Source organism: Charadrius vociferus, unplaced genomic scaffold (assembly GCF_000708025.1).
Source record: "Charadrius vociferus isolate BGI_N301 unplaced genomic scaffold, ASM70802v2 scaffold311, whole genome shotgun sequence".
Classification (NCBI taxonomy): Eukaryota; Metazoa; Chordata; class Aves; order Charadriiformes; family Charadriidae; genus Charadrius; species Charadrius vociferus.
Window position 1 is genome coordinate 2,760,005 of NW_009646965.1, and position 26,230 is coordinate 2,786,234.

Sequence of the window (26,230 nt, forward strand, 5' to 3'; positions counted from 1 at the left end):
AGTACCTGACTCTTTGTTCCTCTCCCTTTCCTGGAGAGCAGTGGCAGGACATGCGGGAACGGGAAAGCTGCAGTCCAGTTTAAGGCTATGGGTAAAATCATTGTTAATGCCTACCATGGATTTTGCCAATGTACTATAGGAAAGGCAAGAAATAATACATTTGTGAAACAGAACCTCTCTTTTAAATCCTGTTTTATGTAAAGGCTGAGTATTAGAAATCAGAACAAAACAGGATTTAAAAAGGAACACATACTTAGAATGATGTGGACTGTCTGTGATCTTTAACAACATCCACCGCATGTTTTTCAGTGCTTTCTTTGTATAGTTGCAAATTCCAAGGCTATAACATGTGCAACTGATGTTATTAAAATTATGTATTCATCTCAATATGAGACCAAAGTCTGACCTTAAGTTATCTGATGTTATATGCTCTGTCTTCACACTGCTGGGTGGTTTCTTCCTGTTCTCATCTCCTCTTCAGGATTATCTGTGCTATCTGTCCTATCATCCTTGTCCTTCCAACGTCATTGTTGCAACTTCCTCATGTTTTTTCGAAGTTGATGGATAGACAGTTAGTGATTAGTGGAAACAAGTGTAAACAGCTGTCCACTGTTTTTGTAAGCATCTCTCACATTCTGTTCAGATGAAACCCCCAAATAAAAATCCGTGTATGGGAAACATTAAAGTTAGTTTCCTATGCTGCATTTACCAAATGTGTGAGAAAGACATATGAAAAAGCTTTCAACTTCTGCTGTGCTGACAGTTGCTTGCAGTGGAGGTCAGAGCCTTTCAGTGATCTGCCACTCTCCAATAACTGTTCAAAGTGCCGCAAAGGCTGCCAGTTGAGCGTCCATTTAGCAGTAAATGTTAGTCTTACTCTTGCTCCACTGAACTCAGTAAAAAAACATTCTTTAATGGAATAGGAGCAGGCTATGACCTCAATACCCAAATCAAAAATTGATCTTTTGGTGCATTTTTTTTCAGTCTGTTGCTTTAGATCCTATCTATATATATCCCTTAATAAATTCACTGTCCTAGTGTATAATCCAGACCTGACTGAAGAGCTGAATAAGAACTGGAATTCAGTTTGCTTTAAGATTCTGGTGGTTTGAAATACTCATTTCTCATATGTGCAGGCTTCCACAGCATGTTTCTGTAGTGAGAAAATCCAGGTGCATTATTCCTTTCATGTATTTGACTCTCTGCTCTGCATTATGCCATGCGGTAAGGCACAGAGTGACACAGCCCAGTGCAGGGTAGGAACATAAAGCAATCACATTCTGCAATTCAGGGCAAGAAGTCCTGCGGGTATTTATAGCAGATGTTAACCCCCTGACCTCCTGGCCTCTCTTCACCGTGGAGTTGCATGAAAACTGATTTGCTCTCTGGAGTTCTTCATGCCAGCTGAGGGAGCTGCTCTTCAGACAAAGGGACTGGACAAAAGGACCGGTATTCGGGCAGGCTGTGCTCTGTGTAGTGCGGACCCTCACTGTGGATGTCTTGACTTAAATTTCCTAACTGCATTCAGGTGTGGAAAGGCATAACGAGATACCAGGCGTTTGAGCCAGAGCAATACAAAGGATTAGCCATCAGGAACCCTTGGGGTGGCTTTCGTGATTTGGCTTTTAAATCTTAATTGTGCTGAGGTGATAAGTCTGGGTGATAATCATAGTTTTAAAAAACCTGCTTTGTCCTCACTTGCAAGACAGCCTAATCCAAAATTCAGCAGTGTTTTTCTGTAATCTGATGGTAAATGTTGACTTTACCCAAGTTTACAATTACAAATCCTCATTTAGACTTAACAGATTACTACAAAGGAAAAGCTAGTGACCTTAAAGTTTTATACTCTAAGCATATGTAACTGGCTTATATTGTCATATGTTATATGAAAATAACTACACTCAGTGTCTCTTTTGTTGCATTTAGTAAATTATGACTGATAACCCTTACATGTATTATATGGCATTTCTCGCTATCATTGCGTAAATTGCCTCAGCATCTTTTTGTGCTGTCGCTGATTCCTGACTGCTTCCTTATTAAGCGCTGCTGAGGGCAATCTGTCAAGGAGTTGCAGAGTAGTGATGGGACTTTACAGTGGTGAACAGACATAATTCTTCTAAAATTGTACCAGCTAAATATCTATCTAGTCATTTTTAGCACAAGATCATTTCAGAGAACAATTTTCCTGCTGAGTGTGGAACTTGTACTATTTAAGGAGGAATAAACTCAAAGCACAATCAATTTCAGTAATTACCTGTTTGCACTATCGGTTGCCCTTGAGTTTTCCCTAGAGAAGGGTAAAATCAAACTATTTGGATTCTTGGAGAGTGGGGGCAGTTAGCAGTCAGTGTCCTGAAAGACTACGCATGAAGAAAAAAGTGGCCTTTGATTAAATTTGGATATTCAGACCTAAATTTGAGGCCCAACACTGGTTAAAAAAAAAAAACAACTACTAACATTTCTGTAGATGAGACTCAAATCCTGCTCTCTAAGGTTTTGTGAGGAATTACATGGAAATGTAGTCATTTTTACGCTCTCCTGTTCCCCTTGAACAGACGTACATCACATTGTTCGTGTGTTTTGTCCTGTTCTTCTCATAGTCACTGGGCTTTTTGGATGTCTGTAGAATATAAGCCAGGATTCTGCCGGTTTCAGTGCAGAAAACATTGAAAGACTTTGGCTTTCTTTAGAAAAAGAAATGCTCTCTCTGTAGGAATTGCTGACATCTTGAAATTAGTTTTCTTTGAAAGGAAATGAAAAATTTTTAAATATTAAAGACATCATAGAAAAAAATCCTTGAGAACATCAGAACAAAATTTCAATGGAAGCAAACCTGTTATTTAAAGCTAACGTATCTGCTTTGAATAAACATTTTGAAACAATAGTTTTCATTTCAAACCTTTGTACTGAAAATTTTTTAGCATCATTTACATTGTGGCTGACATTTTTTTTTTTTTTTTTTTTTTGTGCGGAAGATTTTCACACAAAGCATTTCAAGATGCTTTACTGCACACTGAAAAGTAACAGGGTACAAGCCCTGGTTCCATTCAAGCACGGACCCTAGAGTGTCTGAATGTGTATAATTTTAGGCATATAAATAGCTATGTGCTGGTAGACATTGAGGTAGAGCTTTCCTTCATCTCCTAACATGAAGGACATACGCCTCTGGAACTTTATTCCACAAATATGCATCCACTTAAAAGAAACTCATTTTAGCCCTTTCCTTTAGATTAAATTCTAATGAACAAGACAGGCAGGTGCGATATGTCTGTCACACACAAGCCAGACTGTACTTGGGAAAAAGAGAGAATCATTGAAATAAATTATTACAGTAAGTTAATCTCTTGATGTATTAATAGATTGTTCTGTAAAGGAAAGAAAATGAAATTTTATAATTCTCTGACAGATTATTTCTAGGGTAAAGAGTTTAATGAAACTAGACAATGACACAAATGTATCATATTCTTATTAAAATGTTTGTATTGTTTGTTTTTTTTTTTTCCTGTGGTTTCTAACCCATGCAGTTTCTGCTTAATTCCAATGAAAGCTTGCGAGACTTATCTTTTTCAACAGAAGTACAGGAGGAGTACCCATAGATCATTGATATGATTTCAAAATTATTAACAGCTGTCTTGTTCTGTGCTTTTCTTCTGGACAATGCAAAAAAGTAAGAATTAAAAGATTTCTTGTGCTTTTTTTTTTTTTGTAACTGAAGGGAATCCAGGCAACAAATTCTCATTTAAAAGTGGTTATCATCGCAAATAGAGAAGTAATAATTATTTTTCAGGACTTCTTGACCTATTTAATCAAGTCCCTACCGTTAGGGAAAAGATCTCATTTTTGACTTGCACTTTTCTTTATTTCTCTCTTATGTCTTTATGAGGTGATTAATGTTAAATATGCAGCTTATTTCTCCCTAGAGAAAAGCAATATTGATTTTATTCACAGGATAATTTAATTTCCATCAGTATTTTAACTTCAATAGATTCAGAATTTTTCCTGAGGAATAGAAAGAAATACTACTTAAAGGAAATGAAGTTTTGCTATTGATGAACCAGGAGGTACCACGCATTTCACTTTCATAGCAGAATTAACTGGAGTATCACAGTAAATATGGATCAGACCTTAAATTCATGCCGGAATTTATAAGAATCTATGGTAATTAATGTATTACAATTAAGTGTCTTTTAAACTGCGTATACTTTGTAAGTGTGTGAAAAAATGCTTCAGCTAATCTTAAAAGGTAAGACAGTATACAGATTGTAGAGAAATAGTATGTTAAGATCTTCATTTATTTTTTGGTATAAAGAACTTGTAGCTCTTTAATTTCTTAAGTATATGCTACTGAAACCTTCAACATTAATTATTTATTTTAGAAGAGGGCTTTTGATGGATTATTGTAGATACTTAATTAGCAGCATTTTACAAAGACAGGTGAGCCTAACACAGGCAGGAAAATTGATTGTTAATGTTTGCATTGATGATGCAGCCTTAACAATCATACATCTCTCTCATATTACATATTGCATGATGGTCAATGCAGCCTAATAAATTTTGACCATCTGGGGGTGTTAGAAATGGAAGAGGAGGCGTGTGGTGCGAGAGATTTGCATTCTTGGAGCAGAGCTCTGAAAAAGATTCACTCTTAAATTATAATTCTTCAGAAGTAAGTAATTTTTACAGGTGAACTTCATATAGGGTTGCTACATTTCTGAAATCTTTTACCATATAGTTTTTTTCTTCCCTTTTGTAGCACGAAAAAGATTCCTTCTCCCTGGGGGTCTTAGCCCGGAAAGAATATCCATATTCCCTACCAATCAAATCTCCCTAAATTAAAACCAACCAGGTTGGAATTCGTATTTGTTTTCAATGAAAGCCATCTAATCTGAATAGAAAATTGTAAACAGTACTAAACGGAACTGGCATCATGCTGTTGGGTGAATCATCATGTCACCTCAGTCTGGAGCTACACAATTTTGAAAAAGGTAAAACTCAGGGGAAATCTGAACTTGAAAAGTTACTCAATCTTGAAAGAAGGAAAAAACCCTCTTGTTTTGTAAAAACCGTACAAACCCTCTGGTCTTGTGTTCTGGAAAATAAGAGGCTTTCTACAAGAATGAGGGAAGGGAACCAGTTTTTACTCTTATACTACAAAGATTCTGTGCCTGTAGATTAAAATGTGATTGATTTCTTAATATTTCATTTGCCAGGATGTTTGACAGACATGCCCAGATTCACATCATGTCTCCTTGAATGCTTTATTCCATGAGCACTTATCAGCCATTGCTGTCTGTAAAATGTATTAGGTATGCCTGTTAATACTCTGACAGTTAATAAGTTCTCAGTTGGTTCAGGAACTAGAAGTATTTGTTCATGTTTGAAGATTAATAATAGGTTAAGTTTGTCATTTAAAAGAAAAAGGAATCCGCTCCCCAGTTTATTCCAACCTCCAAACATAATTCACTCCTTGGTGTGTGATAGTTTCAAAGTTTTACTTTAAAGTATGATTTTAAAGAGTGTTTAGACTAGCAGCTCTGGGTTTTGGAAATTGCTGCAAAGGTTTAACTGAATCAATTTAACCTAAATTTAGCAACTGATTGTGATTCAGGTAGTAGCTGCACACCCTGCTGCAGTACAGTATTTGGAGAGGTGGCATACCTAGAAGTGTCCCCAGAAAGTGTCATAAGGCTTTAAACTGTGTGAATTGATCTCGGCAGCGGCTGAAAACCTGCTGGTACCTGCCCGAGCAAGGCTGCAGAGAGCTGCAGGGCTCACTGACACTGCCTGGCTGCAGCAAGGGGTCCTGTTGCATCCCTCTGGCCTTAGCCCTGGGTGATAAAAGTGCTGTGGTTCCTGGCTGTTGGCTACCACACGCCGTCTGTGTGACTGAGTCATGGGTGGTGGAGGCGGTTGCTGGTCAGCCGTGGTCTGAGGCTGAGGAGCATGGGAACACGGGCACCGTTCCGTCCTTCGAGTAATTCCTGAGGTGGTTTACATGCACGCGTTTCCTTCCCTTGTGGCACAGAGCTGGAGATCTGTGACGTTGTTATAATTCATTAATGCTTGTTAAAGGAGATTCATAACTCAAGAACATCAGCACTAAAGGCCACTTATAAAATCAGGTACTGCCATGAGAAAGAGAGGCTTACCTTTACCCCAGGAGCTGTTATACGAGGAAAAATTATCGCTAGACTTTTGTTTATCTCTTACAAAAAGCCCAGGATTTTATACAACTCAATGTGTTTTAAGAGTGACCTTCTAAAGCAGAGACAGCCTCTAGACTATTAGCAGTAGATCTATAGAGGTTTAGGTCCTCCTCCTCTTGACAGTTGTTTGAACCAAATAAATTGTTTGTCTACCCTTTTTGCTACAGAACAAGGTGAAACCTCAGGCAACAGACTGAATTTGGTGCAGCAGGGCAAGAAGTTTGGACATAAAGAAAGTAGAGAGGGGATCTTGACAATAGCAATGAAAGGGTCAAGTGATGTCTCTTTGTGAAGGTGGTCATTGATAAGGCTGGCTTATCAGCCCAATTTTAAATGATGTGTTTCATTTTAAAATGACAGTGTTAAACGAGGGTGATCAGACATGAGTCTCATTCTGATGCCTGTTTGTTTGGTGATGCATCTGTTCTTCCTGCATCAGTTTGCATATTTCCTTTTAGTAAACAATGAGCATTATAAAATCATTTTAATAAAAACCTGTAGACATGAGAGATTTGAGAACAATTTGTGCCCAGTATAATGTCAAGTGTAGTGTTGCCCAGGACCTGACCTTATAGTACTTCTGATAATAACCAAGTGTTTATCTGTAACTCATGACTCAACACCAGCTCCACGTACTTGTACTGCCAGAAGTGGGGACAAGCCTCCCTTGGGATATTTCTGAGCAGACGAGATGGAGCAGCTTTGGAAATGAAGTGAAAGCTTTCTGCTCTCTCTCTGCAGACTGTACTCAAATGGAGGATCAGCGAGTTTAATGCAGTATTTGATATGAATGAAAAGTAGTTAGATTCTTTCATGAAAAGAATCTAGATTCTTTCAGCCAGACCTCTAATCCTCTTCAAAACTTTGTCACTTAATTTTTAATGTCATCTGCTTCCTCACCCACTCTGCTGTATGAGATGGCTCAACAGATTCACATCCTTTCTAAATGTCCATCTCCTGATTTCTACCCTTTATGTCCTGTTCTCCTTTTTGTTTCTTCTCTGTTCTGGGTCTTTTAATCTCTCCCTGCTGTCGTAGTCTTCAAAACTGCTGTCATTTCTCACTTATCAACTGCTGCTCCCATCTTCTGTCAGATTTCTTGAACAAAACTAGTGGAAACAGGTTACCTCACCTCTGTCTGTTAACTCGAATTGGCTCTAAAGCTGAGTTTACTCCGTATTCATTGACAGGCATAGATTATTAAACAAAATTATATAGAATTGCAATCCAGGACACATGAATTTATTCAGAAATCTTCTGACCTTTAATAATATACTTGTGTATTTAATGACATTATCTAGCCCCAAATCAGTTTTTCTTTCTTCAGGTTGTAAGCAGCTCATTTCACTCTCCTCTGTCCATTTGCCCAGGATTCCTCCCTTCAGAAATCTACTGTATTTAAAAACAGGCACCAGTGTTGTAACATTACCTGTTCCCTGGATAAGCTCGTTGCATGGGTACTCCGTGGTTATCTGTGTTTGAGGCTTGTGTTGTTCATACTCTACCACCTCTGCTATGCTTGATAGCAACCAGGAAATTTTATTTTGTTCGCAGCTTTGCCATTTTCTTCGGCAGAGTTTTTGCGGTCAGTAACATCCACAAAAATTCTGAAATTTTGTGTTAGGATCTTACTACTTTTCATCCCATTTCTCCCAGACCAAGTAACACAGAAAGAGGAATCCCCATTTCATTTTGCAGTGTACTTTTGAAGTTTGAAATTAGAAGTAATAGGGTGGGCTTGCACAGCTCATCCTGAGCTGGTGGGAGGATCCCAGTAAGGTAGGCAGCATCCCACAACAACTGGATTTAACACTGTGTGTGCTGTAGATGTTGAATAGCTAGCAAAATTGCCTCTCTCCCCCAAAATATCTTCCATCACCTTCAATATGCTTATATCAAGGAATATCAGTACACAGCTTTCAAAAGTTATACCTGCCTATTTATGTATTTAATTCATCTTTCAACTTCATATAGGCCCTCCGCATATGAATAGATAGATAGAAAAGAAGTAACTGCTTGACCCAACATCTGTGCCCATAACCTCCTTTCCACACAGTATCAGTGCGATCTGAGCAAAGGCGGAAGTCCTGTTCCAGGTTTAAAGGTGGCTTCGTGCTCTACACTTCACAGGTCTTTCCAGGATTACAATGAACCTGGTGGGTACAAATTTGTCATTCCAACACTGGTAGCATAATAAAAAGGATCTGAGAGAAGCCTGCTTTGAAACTGCAGCTTTTTGTCTTTCCACTCTCTCAGCTTTTGTTGAAGTTCTGTACCTCTAGGGAAACAAAGTATGGGTCTGACAGTATCAGTTGCTTAATTGTTATGTGATGTTGTGCATGACACAGCTTATTGCTTTCTGGAATTAAAATTACCATCAACAGACTTTCAAACAGATCAGGTTGTCCAGATGAGCTTATGTCCTGAATGAATTATATTGGATGTATATAGTCAGTGTAAGAAAAAGTAGTCATTGAACTTAATCTGTGGGAGAAAAAGAAGGATATGAGTAAGACTCCTAATTTGTACAGTAATAGAAATGATAGCAGTAGCCTTTTGTGACTCATAACAAAATGAGTTATGACTTCAGGAACTGACTAAAAGCTGTGGCTCAGTCCCAAAGGTTTCAGTTTTCCCATCTCTGCATATCCTCACATCAACCCACCTTTAATCTTTTAGTATAAGTGATGGAAGAGTAAATTGTGCAATTCTGTTTTTTTCGGAATTGAATGTACTTAATGATACCTTGACCTGTGACCTCTGGGATAGAAGAAAAATTTGGTTAATTATTTATTTATGTGGGTTTTTTTCCTTGAGAAATGACAAAAAAAATCTTTAAGTTGTTCGAATTATTTAATTTTGGTAATACAGCTAGTGTTAAATGAAAGAAATAATTTGACCAATTGGTTTTCGATTTCTGATCAAAAGTAAATACTAATGTGGATTGATTTTGACTTATATAAGGAAAGTGCAGCATTCAAATATCTACTCAGCTCTTTTGATTTGTTTTGTCACGCAAGATTGAGCAAACATTAAAATTTATTTTTATATTTAAATTATACATTTACATATAACAATTTTTTTAATTTCTGACTTTACAACTGTATTTTGCAGCTTTTTCTTTCTATTCGCAATCTGAAAGACAATCAGACATAACATCCTCATAGATAAGCTTAGGAAGTGTGGGTTAGATGAGTGGACAGTAATGTGGATTGAGAACTGGCTGAATCACAGAGCTCAGATCAGCAGCGCAGAGTCTAGTTGGAGGCCTGTAACCAGTGGTGTTCCCCAGGGGTCAGTACTGGTTCCAGTATTGTTCAACATATTCAACAATGACCTGGATGAGGGGACAGAGTGTACCCTCAGCATGTTTGCTGAAGACACACAACTGGGAGGAGTGGCTGACACATCAGAAGGCTGTGCCACCATTCAGCAAGACCTGGACAGGCTGGAGAGTTGGGTAGAGAGGAACCTAATGAAGTTCAACAATGGCAAATGTAGGGTCCTGGACCTGGGGAGGAATAACCCCATGCACCGGTACAGATTAGGCGTTGACCTGCTGGAAAGCAGCCCTGCAGAGAGGGACCTGGGAGTCCTGGTGGACAAGTTGTCCATGAGACAAAATGTGCCCTTGTGGCCACGAAGGCCAGTGGTCTCCTGGGGTGCATTAACCAAAGCATGGCCAGCAGGTTGTAGGAGGTCATCCTCCCCCTCTACCCTGCCCTGGTGAGGCCACATCTGGAGTACTGTGTCCAGTTCTGGGCTCCCCAGTTCAAGAAAGACAGGGAACTACTAGACAGAGTCCAGTGGACTCTACATCTACAAAGATGATCAAGGAACTGGAGTACCTCTGTTATGAGGAAATGCTGAGACACCTGAGTCTGTTTAGCCTGGAGAAGAGAAGACTGAGAGGATCTCATGAACGCTTATAAGTATGTAAAGGTGTCAAGAGGGTGGGGCCAAACTCTTCAGTGGTGCCTAGCAGCACGACAAGGGGTAACGGGCACAAACTGGAACACAGGAGATTCCATCTCAACATGAGGAAAAACTTTACTTTGAGGGTGGCGGAGCACTGGCACAGGCTGCCCAGAGAGGTGGTGGAGTCTCCTTCTCTGGAGATATTCTAAACCTGCCTGGATGTTTCCTGTCCAACCCGCTCTATCTGGACCTGCTTTGGCAGGGGGGTTGGACTAGATGATCTCCAAAGGTCCCTCCAATCCCCGTGATTCTGTGATAGTGTAGTTTTCTCACAGGCAAAGCAAGCCTACTTACAGCTTTTTATTAAGAGATTCTTAAAGTTTATCAAAACACAAACTCTACGTCCTTTTACAAATATTTCATTTTACTCAATAAAATACAAGGAATACTCAAGTATACCCATACAGGCTAAAACTAGAAAATAAAAAGGTATTGAACAAGGTTCTTAAGGTATCATGTCAGGCTATTTTGCAATAACAGAACATGCAAACATCAATGACCAAAAAAACCCCAACCTTAAAGAAAAGTTGTTCTTTAAGGAAGTACGGTAAGAAAAACATATTATAGCTTTTAATTATAACAATGAATTTCATTATTATTTGATGAGGTATTTTCAGAATAGCATTTTCTAGGATGGTCACAGATGAACAAGGAAGTGGAGGAACATAGTTATGCACTAATATTTGCGGGGGGGGGGAGAGTTGCTTAATATATTTTCTGCCAACATCTTTGATTGGCTGCAAGAGATTACAACACACTCCCTGACATTAACTTTATCTTAGCAGGGAGGTGTGCTTATATCATTTAATGGGCCTCTCAGCTAACCAGTCTGTACTGAGCAGATTAGGACTACCTGGCAACCACAGATATTTTGAATCTGAAATAACAGAATGAGAAAATTATCCAGACAGTGGGTTAAATATTTTTCTTTCCCCTCTTGAAAAAGGTAATGTTCTTCTTTTGATTTCTTTCTCTAATATTTTGCTTCCCAGTGTTGACCATTTAACACATTTATGATGTTAGGAAGGCAATAGCTAACGTCATTTAACCAGAGAAGTTTGGACTAGTTCCAGCTTCTCCAAGGAGTTCCAGATCAGTCTTACTGCCACAAGCTGTGCTTAGGGATATCTAGTCAAAGTGCATCTCACCTTTTTGTAAATAATTTTTATAATGCTGTTTTTGTAATGAAAAGAAACAATCTTTATGGCAGGTAAATTTACACATGGCATAGCACAGTCGTGAAAGAACACGGAGAATATTCCTCTCTCCAGTTCATGCCCGTGAGAAGCTCACCAGTTTTCCCCTTCTCTGCTCTTTACAGAAATATTATTATTCAGTTTCTGATTCTCCAGATCCTTTCCAACTTTCTGATGGTAACCCCCTTATTTCTGGTGTGTCTTGGTGAAGACATCAGGGTAAGGCTTTTATGACCATAAGAAGCATCTTGTGAATCTCAGACATAACCTACACAAGCAAGCGTCGGAAAAGTGCATTGGCCAACAACTCACCTAGTGGTTTACAAGCATAATAAATGAAATCCTCCCTTCAGAAGTTGCCGTATATCTTTTAACGCACAAAACCACTAGCAATTGAAGGCTGGCTGTGCAACTCATCTTGTAAGCTCTGTTTTGGAGAAGAATTTTATTGCTTCTGCTTTCTGTTTATGCCATGGGTACCTTTTTTTTTTTTTCCAGCTATGAGCAATGAAGTATATTCAACCTGTCTCATGTTCCACCTTTGACAACTTAGGCTTCCTTGACCAGTAAAATGGGGGTGAGGATCTCATCTGAGCTTACTGTGAGTATTTGCAATTTTTTTTTCTATCATCTCAGCTGCCATAACGTTCCTTATCCACTTTAATTTAAGACAAGGATGATTCATTTTTTCCTTCATTTTTGAAGAGGTACGTTGTCACCTCTCACTTCAGGAAGAAATTTGGAAGGGTGAATACTCTGTACATTAGCAATGGCAGTGAGGAAGAAACATTTAGTCCCTTTTTTCCCTTTTCTGTAACTGAAATATGCAAAACAAAATAAAAAACCATCATCAAAATGAAATGTACGTTAATTTGAGTCATAACTGTCAAACAAACAAGCGGTTCTTTCCTTTAGATAATTGAAATAATTGACTTCGCTAAATGAATATTCACAGATAAGTGGTGTTTGCTGCTGGATGTTCAGTTCAATTATGGCCCTAAAGCAGGACATCAGGAGACAAAGTGAACTGGGTTTAATAGGTCACTGTTTTCATCCCTCCCTCACCTCATCATGAGCACAGGATACCAGAGAACTGGGGCACTATTTAATAAGTTTTTTTAGTTTAAGGTTTGTGTTTCGAAATTTTGAGCAGCTGCTTTCTCCAAGGCCAGGGCTCTGCACTTCATAACGAGCTCAAAACAAAGCTGAAACCTGTGCCTACACCTGTTGCAGATCTATCCAATACGAGATTTTTGTATGCTTTGATTTCTTTCTCAGAGCCAGGTTTCACCTGTAATGATGTTTATCTCCCATTTAATTGAAAAATATGTCGGGGACAGTCATTTCCAGAGGTCAACACTTTGTCCCAATGGAAAGGCATGTATCCTTCAGAGATGAGGGTTGTTTGGGTTGGCATTTTGGCACCCAGCAGAATTATCTAAGCCGAACAGATCAAAGGGTAGGAGCTGAGCAAAGAGATTCTGCTATTCAGCAACTGATGGATGGCTTCATTCGCCTACAAAAAAGCAGCCCTTCAGAGAGCACGGCAGGAAAGTCATTCCAGTACAGTGTGAAAATCTGACAGCATTACGGAATGAATGGCCCTTTTACAGTCGTGGGATCTAAAATAAAACCTACAGCTGTGCAGCCAGGAACTTCACTGTATAGCAGCAAGAAACACAGGACAATTCAGGGCAGCGTTCCATGCCAGACTTAATCCAGTCTAACTGCGGACTGGCACCCGTATATCCCACCTCCAAATAAATTACTTCCCCATCGGATCAGTGAGTCATTCCAGCCATACAGTGAATGACTAAATCTAATATGAGGAAAGGGTGAGGAACACATCAATGGAGTTAAGAGGGGAGAGGAGACAGAATTAAACCATCACTTTTAGCAGCGACACACAGTTTGATGAAATTAAGCACAGCATGAAACTGTGCCTCCAGAGAGCTTGGGTGAATTGGAAATATTTTAGAAAAAAATAATTTGAAACCTCTTACCATGAGGAGTAAGTAGCACAATGTGGTTTTGAGGTATTTTTACAAAAGAGAGAAATATTTTATGGCATTTTTGTGAAGAATTAAGTCTCTGGAAAAATAAGAAATCACCTGTATCGGGGTAGAACATTTATTTTTCCAGTCAGATTTTTACAAACGCCTGACCAGTTCAAGCAGTTTAGCTCTCATTTCCTATCAGTTTAGGCTGACCCTATCATAAATCTGCAACAGCTGTTTCTGAATTTTCTCAAACCGAGTTTACTGATGGTGAATGTTAACTCATTTCAGTTGTAAATAGGCTGAAGCACCAGCTCATACAACATTTAATGTCCTGTCTGCAGTCCTTTTCTTCATCTTCCCCATTCATTGCCTTTTTTTTTTTTTTTTTTTTTTCCAATTCTGGCTCTCTGAAAGATCATCATTGTTTAATTCTTGTGCCATCTTTTTTTCATGGCACTGTAGGGTAGTAAGGCTTTTTATAATTCAGGTTTTTTTCCTGCAGAGGGACAGTGCAATCCATTTGAGAGTCACATCCATCTGGTGTGGCACATACAGTATCTGACATTGGGGCAGGTTTATAAGTAGAGCACTGAGAGCAATTAGCATTTGAATTAAAGCTACCTGTGGATAACAACAGGTGATTACCCTATTTAACAGCTGTTAAGTGGTGTTATTTGCCAGCTATAGACCACAGACTGAGTGAATTGTATGCATACAAATGGGAGTTACTATGCATACAAATGAAAGACATTAATTAAATAATATTTTTAAAATTGCAATTATGATATGTAGATGTTGGTTCAAAACAGGTAGCCGGTAGCAAAAGAAGGGGTTTGGGAAGCGTTTTAGGATGCAGGACAGCAACATCGTACAGGTTAAAAACCTGTATGTTTTGGCAGCCAGCGTTTTGTTCTAGAAGCAGAAAAACAAAGCTTGCTATTTACACTGATTCAGCTTCTGGCAAAAAGAGAAAATAGTTAGAAACTAAAGCACATAAGATTATTTTCTCCTTCTGTTTTATCTCTGCGTTTCCAACAAGGCTTAATCAACCTCAGTGTTCTTTGGAAAGTACAACATTGTTCCTGCTGTACATGCCCACTTGCCTCCCTGCATATGTGGGAGAAGCTGCTTCGCTAACTCGCTCCCTTCTGTGCTGGGGGCGGATGAATGTCTTTTTTGAACATTTGCTTAGCATATGGCTGTGCAACATCCTCTTAAATCCATGTGGGGTCTGTACCACGGTTCTGCTTCGCATATTGCTGCAGAATGTCTTACTGAGTCTGGCTGCACCTTCTTCGGTAGACATTCTCATTTGCTGAAAAGTTTTTCTTGTGAACCGCTTCTCCAAGGGCATGGATTTTCAGTGACCTTTTTTAAGACTTCTCAAGGCATATGAAGGGAATCTGTCCTCTGAGAAAGGTTGATTAGATTTCTGCTTTAAGTATTTGCTTGCACTCTAAAATCTAAATCATTTTATCAGTGATGATTGGTCTCATTGCTACTCCAGAGCTGCCGGAGTTTAATGTAAGTGCAACTGTCACAAATTACAAGATGAACTTAACTTTTTCCCTCTGGCACAATTATCCACTCAGTTAAAAAGCTCCCGTGATTTGTGCATGTGTGCATTTTTGTTGAATTAGTATGAATAGAGTCGTCCAATTCATATACATGCAGATGTAGACATTCAGTGCTCACTTCCAGAGCGCTGGGATGCAGGGTAAATACTACAGCTTAGAAGGGACGGCTGCTGATTTTTATTAATGAGAGCTGCCTGATTTACCGTACTAGGTTTTTGAACTGAAATTAAGTGCTTGTTAACCTTCTGATTCTAGCCAATTGTATACTACATCCAGCCAGAAAATCATTATATTGACAATCTTAGTTAACTGGAATTTGATGTGGGTCAGAACTGAATCCATCTTCTATTAAGAGGCTTATAATGACTTAAAGAAATTTAAGTTAAAGCGCCATACCCCTCAGTCATAGTCACGTTGCAGAAGGCTTGGACTATTAGCAAATAAGCCCTATGCCATTGAAACAGTTGTTTGAATAAAGTTCAATAAGGGCTGGATAAATAAACACCTTCAAGTACATCTTTTCCGTAGAGTTACCCAGGGATCATTATCGTGGTGATGGTGGTGCTCACCCATTCTTTTCCCCCAGCTTTAAGCCAAAGCTTAAAGCCCATATTTGTGCGCAGGCTCTGTTTGTACAGTATAATATACGTTGCTCATCTTTTCTTTATTCTTTTCATGCCAAGCAGGAAGTTATATATCCTTTGTAGATAATTTCCTGTCACAAGTACCTTGAAAAGTTGCAGAAATTTGCTGCCAACAAACCAGTATTTTCTAAAAAGCCACCACTCCTAAAACAGTGCAAATTCTACATTGGTAGAGGTCCCTGTTGAGAATGTCCTAAGCTTTTGTGCTAGCCAAGCTTAAATAGCTTGCTTTATTTTAAAAGTGCAGGATGCTTACCGCTGTGTGTGCAGTATCCTTGCTATTAGCGATGGGGCATCCTGACTTGTTTGAAGATTAGCATGATAAGCAACATGCATCTTTTTTCCTTTTGCATCCCTTGTCAGGTGTTGGGTATCTTGGATGAACAGGAGGTCTCCTGGTGTAGGAAGACAGTAGTATAATGAGAAGAGGTGGGTATACAGCACATATCGACCAGCTGAATTAGGGAGAGAGCAAGACGTGCTGGCCCCATACCTGAAAAAGAAAAGCCCCAGGAGAGCGTTGCTGAAGCAGCTCTGGGTGGAGAGCCCATGGCACGTGGTGGTGTCTCCCCATGGCACAGCGAGATCAGCTGAATTGATCTCACCTTTCTGACGCCTTCTCCCTGCTAATCTATATCTGGCAGGATTGTTTCACAAAATACAAATCCGAATGTGTCTGTCTAAAGATAACCAGCTAAAGTAAAAATATATCGAGAGCGAGCCCTAGATATTTCTTTAAGTTAAAAAAGAATAGTTTAAAATGCAGAGAGGATAATGCATAGAGGATAACAGTGTGTTCTTGACCAGTGACAGGCTTTAGCTTCAATATCTGGTGAATCACAGCGTCTGAAGCGAGAATTTGGTGTTTTGGTGTAGACCTAAAGCTGTTCTCTATCCAGGACAAAAAGTTATTTGTCTCTAAGTCATGAGACAAAGCAACTGTGAAATTCACTTTGTTATATAGCAAAATTATTTTAAATCTCTTTAGGGGTATGTGATGTTAACAGTGTGATTGATAGTAGCTCTTACAGAGATTGTAGTTTATGTGAACCACACATCCTCATGACCTGCAAACACGCGAAATTGATTCATAAGCTTGGTTGTTACTTAATTATGACATTAAGCTGCAAAAGAAATTACAGTGTGTTGTAAATATTTTGATTTGTTCTCTAAGTTTGGTAATGACGTACCGATCTATCATGACCAAAATATAGAAAATGCAAATGCATGTTAACCAACAGATTACTAATATATGAAAGAAATATGGCAATTTTGGTATTTTATTGGAGCCGCAAATCTTTTATTTTATTATTGTGGCTCGAAAACCTAATAAATAAAGGATGAAAGAAACTTCACCTAATTAAGCTACTGCATTGTAACGTTAGCACTATTGATAGAATAGCTGTTTTACCAACATTGTAATGAATGTTTAATTGTCACAGCTTTGGAAGGTGTTATGCAGTGGTTTAATATGTTATTCCTTTTCTCATCGTTGCTTGTAAACACTGCTTAATATCAGTCATGTTTGTGTTCAGTTGTTCCCAATCTTTTACAGAAAAAAAAGAACGCTACAATGTAGGTTTTCATTATTTAAAATTTACCATCCCGATCAGTTTTAAAAGTGAGTAAAATAAATCTTGTTAAGCCACTGTTTTTTTCACAATGCTTATACTAAATAATTCTTGCAATAAATAAACTAAACTTTATTAGTAAATAATAAAGTAAATGCATCAGGCTGAGAAGGATTATGTGTTCCTGTTGGAACAGAGACACACTCTTCAATGTTCAGATGCCCAGGGGTAATATTTAATTAACCCACTCAGTTATAAATTCATGCAGACTTTTCTTCATCATAATAAAACCCATAGTAGAAAATGCCTCAGAAATTATCCTCTCTCAGACACCAGCTAATATTAATTTACCAATTGTTTAATCAGAAAACCATTGCAAATAGAGAAGGGTAAGGGCTCAGGTGGCCCTCGGAATTTTTTAATGTTCGTTTGCTGCTGGTCTGTGTTATCAGCGACTCGTCAGGCAAGTCATCATCTTGTCCAAACTCAGAGATTAGTTCTAGATAGACATTAGTGTTCAAGTCACATCTCTACTACAAGTCCCTCCTTCCCCTTCTTTGCTCATTCTGCATGTGGTGCCCTACACTTGCTCTCCCCAAATGTCCCCATCAGTGAGATATTTGCTATTGATATTCATACTAGATATGGCCATCAGTGCAGATCTTTGCCAAAAAAGCACGAACTGGGGACATAAAACAACTATGAAACAGCCATGACTTGGCCATTTGGTGTATTTCTGACATGAAGGACTACACCAAAGTCACTGCAATCATTTATAATTATCCTTTGAATACTGTGAGCTAGTCAGGTTCACATGATGTGTAACTGTTGACTCTTATTATAGCAGGTTTATATGGGAATGAGCTAGATGGGAAGAGAGGATCTCTCTCCTATCCAGCTATTACTTTCCTGAAATCCTCAGTGTCCACTGTTTAAATAAAAATCTAATCCAAACCAGGCAAAGTGCGCTTGGTGTTCCCTATTGAAACCTTCCAGAATCCTTAAGCCATCAGCTTGTGTGGTTCACTGACTACCTGAGTGAATTATTTTCAACTGATTTGGCACATCTTCAAAGGAACAGATGGTTCCATCTTTACTGCAAAAACAATAACTACAGCAACAACAAAATAATCTGTGATTCTGCCTGGAAACTCTTTATCTATAAGGGAGAGCTTGATGACCATCTTACGTTCCTGACAATTACCTTAAGGAAGAAACACATTTCTCAAGAAAATCACATTATCATTTACTAAGCAAAGTATTGCAGCCACGGAACAGTTGTCTGAGGTTGTGGGGAGACTGAAGTGTTATGCATGAGTTTCTAATAGGACCTCCCCAGCAATACAGCAGCTGGGAAGAGAGAGATTACGAAAATACGGTGTTGAGAGACTTCTTTATCGAAGCTAAAAATAAACTAATATATGTTACAAAGAAAAGCATAGAAGAAGAAAATGGGAACTATGCTCAAAGAAGCGCAAATGATGTGATTAGGAGTATGCAGCAAAAGCATGAGAGATTTCAAATTTCAAATAGCCAAAAGTTGTCCAGATTATTACCCAGTTTCATTTAGAGAATGTCTTTTAATTGTCATGGTTTGGGAGCACTTGTTATAAACCAGTATCCAGTTTATCTTTCAAATGAGAGTCTCCTGAATTTACCTTTTAGTTTTGAATATTGCATAGGAAAAACAATATAATTAACAAGGTAACTTTCTTGAATTATTGAAAAAGAAATAATCATATATATAAGATTAACATTAAGGACAAAGCAATAAATAGTGCTCATTGTTTTAAATACATAATGGTTTGCAACTTCTAAGGGTAATATAAAAAAAGTGGCATTCATTAAAAAGAAAACCTTACCCTGTGCAGACTAGCTGTCAAATATTAATATGAAATCTGATTTCTTTTTTTAATTTCTATTTTTAAATTCCAAGTAAATTCTCCAGGATACTAGGGTGTATTACAGAAGAGACTCTCCTGCATACAAGACATATGCCAGTGTCAGTTTTCTGTCTTTTATAGGCAATTCTAATTATTGGGAGTGTAGTACGGAAGAAATATTTGGGGCGCTACTTTAACTGAGGCAGTCCTTAAACATTTAGTTGCTGTGTCTTTGGCTTTTCAGCTGTTCTCAGCCTTTGCTGTCCCTTCAGTTCAGCTGGTGAATAGGGTGGGGAGAGGATCCTGCTTAAAATCAGTACGCTGCAGACTTAGTTTGCTGGTTATTTTTCAGCTAGATTTGCTTCCTGATCCAATTCGTTGCATGGGGCTGATGATGAGACCGGCCACATGGGGGTAGGAATAAGTCCTAATGAGCACAGGCTCCGTAATCTGGCGCTGCTACTGAGTAAATGCACATCAGGCTATGGCTGGCATCAACAAATCTGTTTCTCTGCTCTTGAGTCAGGGAGAGCCAGACTCTGTGAAGGAAATCTCTGCTTGAGACCAATAGATGTGATTTGCATTGACGGGAGACCTTTCGGGGGAAGTGGTCTAGATGTCGAAGTGGTTCTCTGGGGCTGACGGGTCAGGCAATTCCTGCAGCCTGGCAATATTCTCAGGGAAGTACTCCTGCGGTAATGTGGTCTATTCCCTCACTAAGATGCAGCTGGTATTTAACTGAGGGGTTCAAGGGCCCTGAACATCTGTCAGAGAGGGCGAACAGGTGGAATCCAGCTGTGACCACAGTTGCTCCTGCAATTCATGGATTATACTAAATCCTATGAGATGCTTCTAAGATTCCCTGTGAAAAGCACTTCACTTGTAGGTTAACGTATTGCCCTCAGTCTGTAGCCTGGGTCTCTGCTTGGTGAAGGTTTTATTTTCTATTTATGCAATAGAAGCAATAACAAGGGAACACGGAAGCATCCTTAGGTTCTAAATAATTGTATTTGCTAAGTATACACAAAGCAGTTGACTGCACTCTCACCGTTGATCTGACTGATTTCTGGCGGCTGCTTTACCCTGGTGCATTGAGATCATTGTTCGAGTGCTTACAGGATACTTAGAGGGGTATTTCTTTTTCCTATGTGATAAAAATGATGGTAACAATTAGCAATCAGCAAACAGCCTATGGCATGATTACAGACACAGGTAGTTTTTTGAAATATTTTGTGTGTTGAACAGAATAATTTTATTTTGCTTAAGTGCTACTTAAATATTCCTTACAATCAAACGTTCCTAGGGGGGGAAAGCCATCATATAAGAAAAAGGTTCAGGCTGTTCAATACAGCTCATGTCTTTACATGATTCTAGGTAGGATATGTTAGGTGTAATACTTCGGGGAAAGGTTGTCTTGCTGAATATTGAACGATAGGACTTCTTTTTCATAATTAGTTCATATTTAATTGCTCTGTTATGAGGCCTACATTTATGCTTACTTTAAGAATCTGTTTTTCTATGGATTATTGAAGAAAGATCAAAAGTATTTAATGCACATGACTTGAGCAAAAAGGTTTTTTCAGTACGTAAAAAATAAGGTGATGCAAAATAAAATATCTCTTTTTTTTCTCCTTTTATATTCAGTGGTTGACAGCTCTTAGGGTTTTTATTCTGTATCTCCTATTTTCTGTCATTTTTCTCATGTCTCTAAATGAGTTGTAACTTTCAACCATTTTGTTGTCCATCAAAATCAGAAAACAGAGAAATCTCACCAATTGAAAACTTTTGATTTTCAGTGCTGCCTGTTCTGTCATTCTTAGTTCAGTCTCAAATTTAGGATCTCTCAGTGGGAGAAAATGGATCTTTGGTGAAGACTGACTTTGTCACAGCTTGACAGCACTTTATTATATGCCTTAGTTTTATAGGCTTTGCTGTCTCATGTTTATTTAGCTGAAAATTGAAAATAAGTTGAAAATTCAAAACAAATTGCAGTCAGAGCTGTAGGACAGATTTGTTGTGGACTGCTGCACATTTTAAACCCTTTTCCCTAACTGAACTTTCTTTTAAAAAAAAAAAAGAACTTTGAACATTTGTCCTAGCTGATAATTATGCTGATGGACTTGAAGCCGTAACTGTTTTACTGAAAACACTGGAAAAATACACATGAAAAGTCAAACTGAATGGTGAAATGAATCTGAAGTTATTCTGTCTACGGGATTTTGTTGAATCTCTGTGGAATGTGAATCTTTGACTTCGCTCGAAGATATCTTCACAGTCATGTTCTATGCAAAGAGGTTGCCTGTCTGAGAAGTTAGGCAACAAAGTGAGCTGTGCCTCAAGCCAGAGCCTGGCAGCGGGAACTACTGGGAATCAGCTGTGCCCACGCAAGGGTTTTCCATATTCCTTTAAATATAATCCATTCCCTCTAAAAAACTGTTGGCTTCAAGAGGTAGAATTCATAGCAAATGAGTGTTGGAGGAAAGGATTTTACCTAGAAAGGCTTTACATCAGCAGCAGAGCTCGGGCGAAGGGATGTGTGCTGGTTTATGTCCCACGCTATGGAAAAGCTTATCTGCACAGAGGTGGGAATTCCTGCTGTGTCTCTGGATGATGCTGATAGACACGTTGGTTTTGCCTTTCAGTGGAATGGCATGGCTCTTCAACGACTCTCAGTCTTGAGGGCTGTTCCCAAAGAGATAGTAGAAGCTTAGGTTAAACTGCATTTACAGGCTGCTGGAGCCAATATCCCTGGGCTAGCTTTTTAATGAAGGTGAGCATCAGTCACTTATAGAGGGTGATTTTAATCAAACAGAGAAATGTCCAGGAAGAGAAACAGACATGTAGATCTGTGAAATTGTATTAAAGGATAGATAGATATATATATTAAGTGATCTTGTAAAATATTCTTTTTTTCTGTTTGAAGATGATGAGAACTTACTGTTGTTTTGATCAGTGATATCTCAGCATTTAAAGAAAATTCTAGCAATTTTCTTCCTCTTTCTCTTACCTATTCCACAACTTATAGCTCAAGTTGTACTTTTCAATGTCAAGGGTGCTTTCATGTCTTCAGCATGTTTCTGTTAAAGTGTTATAATGTAGGATTGTGTTTAGCTCATAATCTTGGACAACTCCATTTGTTGTTTACTAGATATAAAATGGGACAATGACATGGCAGGTACATGACAGGCACATTTTGAAGATTTGTCGCTAATCATCTGCAAGAAGCTTTGGGAACCTCATATGAAGTTTACGTTTAATGTTTACTGTGTTGCAGATTGCTGAAGGAAATAGAGGGGACTAGACAGAAGGGTAAGAAGGTGGGAATTTCTGTGATGGATACTGATGCTTCACCTGTCTCCGCTTGCTTTGTATCTTTCCTAATTAGCTTATATTTAATATCTTGGAGCAAAGAGTTCCCTACTACATGTTAGTCTGTAGCAAGCACAGTGAGATCCGGCTAGAGGACTGTTCAAACAGTGATAACTGGTTTCAATGTCACATCTTTTTTTTTTTTTTTTGTGAAAATGAGAAAATTAAAGACCATAACTGAGATGTTTAAAGTTGCAACATGGTGAACAAATAGATAAGGTAATTTTACCCCTTCTGCTAGTTACCAAAGCAACACTCACTATAAAGATCCTTTTAATTTAGTTTAGTGCTGTGAAGATTAAAGCTTAATTAAAATGCTGATATTAAAAAAAAAATTAAAACCTGAAACAACACAGGAAAAATAGAAAGACATAATTATGGTCCAGTGAATACTTATCACTTTGGAGAAGAGCTATTTTTTTCTCTCAATTGAGAGTAATTTTATTCTGATCATAAATTTGAATGACCAGAGCAACCTAGGATCATAGCTGTTTATAAATTAATAAGGAAGGTTGGAAGGAATGTGTTATTCTGCTCGTAAAATGCAGGATGGTAAGATTTTCTTTGCTGGTCCATTTCCTCAAAAAGTTCTCTTGCATATCCGTCATTGTGAAAGACTTTATGAAGACAAAAAAAATACTGTATTCCAGTATTTAACATGGCTTGCATAGAAATTCAGCTATTTAATATAAAAGATCTCTTACTTTCAAATTAATTAATAAACATACCCTATTGTGAATTTGGAAGGGGTCAGTGGTACTAACTGGCATAGTTTCCTTTTATCAACAGAGCTACACTAATTTGTACCGGGTGAAAAGATATGTGGAGGACCCAGTGTGATATAATTACTAGAAATTCCTCCAGGAATGAGACTTTTATCACTTTTGTTGGCTGGTTAAACATTTGTTGCTTTGCCACATTTGTTCTAATGAGTTTAAAATCGTTGTGGAGAGACCATATGTTTTCCCAGTAGAAGGCAAACCAAGACATGAGACAATATTCTTTAACTCCAAAAATTAAAGTAGTAATCTCTGTCCATGACAAAGCAGGAGCGCTGCAGAACGAGTAGCTTCAGATTTTTAGCTTTGTTTATAGCTGTCTTGCTATTTTCTTCAAGAACTTAGCTGGCAAGATGCAATAGTCATTACCCTGGAGAAGTAACTCCAAAGACCACTGGACTAAAAATGGCCGCTTTACTAACTTCCTCTGTTCATCTTGCTCAAGCATTTTAAAACTATCTTTAATCATATACCACATATTACTTCTGTTCACAGAATCATTGGTAAAATTAGACATTTAGCCTTTCATCAAAGTGACGTTACATTTATTAGGATATCATGATGACTACTGTTGATATGACTCGACCTGGTAGCTCAACTGTGACTTCTTGCCCCAGGATGCTGTGGAAAGTGAAAGGTTATTGGACTTCAAGGACAAGCTCATGGAACTAAATCTACTGAGGCTGCTGAAACTGTGCCTGGCCCAGGATGTCTGTGAAGTGCAAACGCCTGGAGGCTGGGGGAGCACACGGGTGAAGTATTTCATCAGAGTCTGCCCCGTTCTTAAACTCTTTCCTGGTATCTTGTTTTGCCCGTTGTTGGAGACAGGATATTACGTTGCCTGAGGCTTTGGTCAGGTCCCATAAAACACTCTTATGTTACCAAACAATGCTGGCAAACAAAAATTTCAACTTTAAAAATATTGTCTTTCTTTTTCTAATCAAGATAGAAATAAATTTCCTGGCTTCCAGGGTAGCATATATGTATGAGATCTCTACAGACCTACAACTCAGTTAGTTATTCCGGGATACATTGATGGTTTAGTTAGCTAAGCTGTTAAGAAATCTTATGGTATAAATCTCTCTGGTGGTGTTCCTGCAAAATTTGCACACGCCAGCTTAGATCACTGTCTTTGAGGAACCATAGATTATGAGCACATGAAGGGCTATATAATTTAGTATCATCCAGGAGCAAGTGCAGTTAAAAATTATAATTGCCATCTTAAGAAAAATGAAGTGTTTTTGTTCACAAAAAATTATTAGTGTCTAATATCTTCTTACGGAAAAAAAGCCATGTAAATTTATTCTAGAATTCCATTTTACAATTTACCCTGCCAGGGGCTCAGGCTATTTATGTTTTTGACTGCATCATCTCACTAAACTTAAAAAAAATATAAATTTCCATGGTAACCACTGCATCACACAACAAAGACATGTATATGCCACTTAGATCTTTAAAAAGGCAGAATCTGGAATGAAATTATAGCCTGCATTTTTTACAAAATAATATTCTTCTTAGTAAATGCTTGTTTTGTTGTTTTTGCAAGAAATTCAAATTTTGCATTAAAAAGCAGCATATAAAATACTGCACCTAAACCAGCATAGTTCTGTCATAAAACCGTTAACTTTATGAGAGCCACTCATGCAGATGAGATCACTGGACTGTGAGAGAAGAGAGAGAAAGGGTGTGAGGTGGTGGTATTCTTTAGTTCTGTCTTTCTGTTATTTCTCCTAGACCTTATTTTTCTATTTTTACATTTTTATTGCGGTACAATGATAAGGTCACAGTAAGGTCACATTAAGGTCACAGTAGTCACATATATATATATATCATTACCATATATATATGTTTACATTTTCAAACTGATTTTTACAGGTGCTATCCTGTGAAAAAAAGGAGAGGACATTTTGTTTGTCTCTAACTTTTTAATGAAGCTCCACGTATCCATATGAAAGCATATAGCCCTTTAATAACGCTTCTCATTTTTCATCTTCCAGTTCATGCGCAGCGTCCCAGATCCCAGATCTGCTCTGTGATCCGTGCAGGTAGGCAGAGAACTGACACAGGAAAGCTGGGAGGCAGAGCCCTCGTTGGCTTGCTGGGTTGCGGCTTCGGGCTTCGGTTCCTACAAGGGCTGTTAAACAGCACCAGAATGTCAGAGCTGAATATTCATGTCCGCTCATACAGCAGCGTCAAACAGCTGGAGGTCTAGGCTGGGTAGCATCAGTGGGTTATAATATTATTTTCGTGGTTCAAAATAGATCTGAGGCAAAAAGCAAGTATCGTATCTGAAGTCTGGGGAGAAGTCTGGCGTTTTGATTTTGTCTCATGGATTCCAGTGAAGTGCCTCTGGACTGAAGAGCTATGGACTGTGCCTGGGGCTTTAGCGTGTGGCTACGGGCCTTCTGGCATATTATGCAAAGTTTCTGGCAGAGGCTGCTTGTTGGTATAGCCCTGTTCATGCTGGAATCACTTCCCACTGGAATAAGCAGAGCCTGAGACTCCCTCCCTCTCTCTGCACTCTGGAAATCCTTCATTTTTTTGGCAAGCAGAGCTGCTTGCCAATATTTAGCCCTCAGCAATTTTTTATGATTGAGTTATAAAACCTGGAAATATGAGCTTATAATGAAAATGCCAGCACCACATTAAAAATAGCAGGAGCAGTGGGCACTGCTGTAATGATGTTCTTGCTTTGGTTTTAATCCCTTCTCCAAACCAGCTCTGCAGCTCTGGAAGTAAGAGATGTTCTCAGCACCTGATGCTCTGAATGCACCGTGTGTGGGCGTGAGGCGTGCAGACTCCCAGATGGGCTGCCGCAGCACACAGCCGAATTTTGAGCTGTGCTACACCATTCCAAAAGGGAGAGGAAAGGCAATAAACAAAGGAATGGGATACAGTTATCATGGGATTAAATGCCTGCTTTCTGTAATTGATCTTATACCTGGGAAATTCCAATAATTTGACTTGACTTTTTGTTTACACACAGATACCCAACCAAGTAAGGGAAGACCAGACTTCTGTTTCATT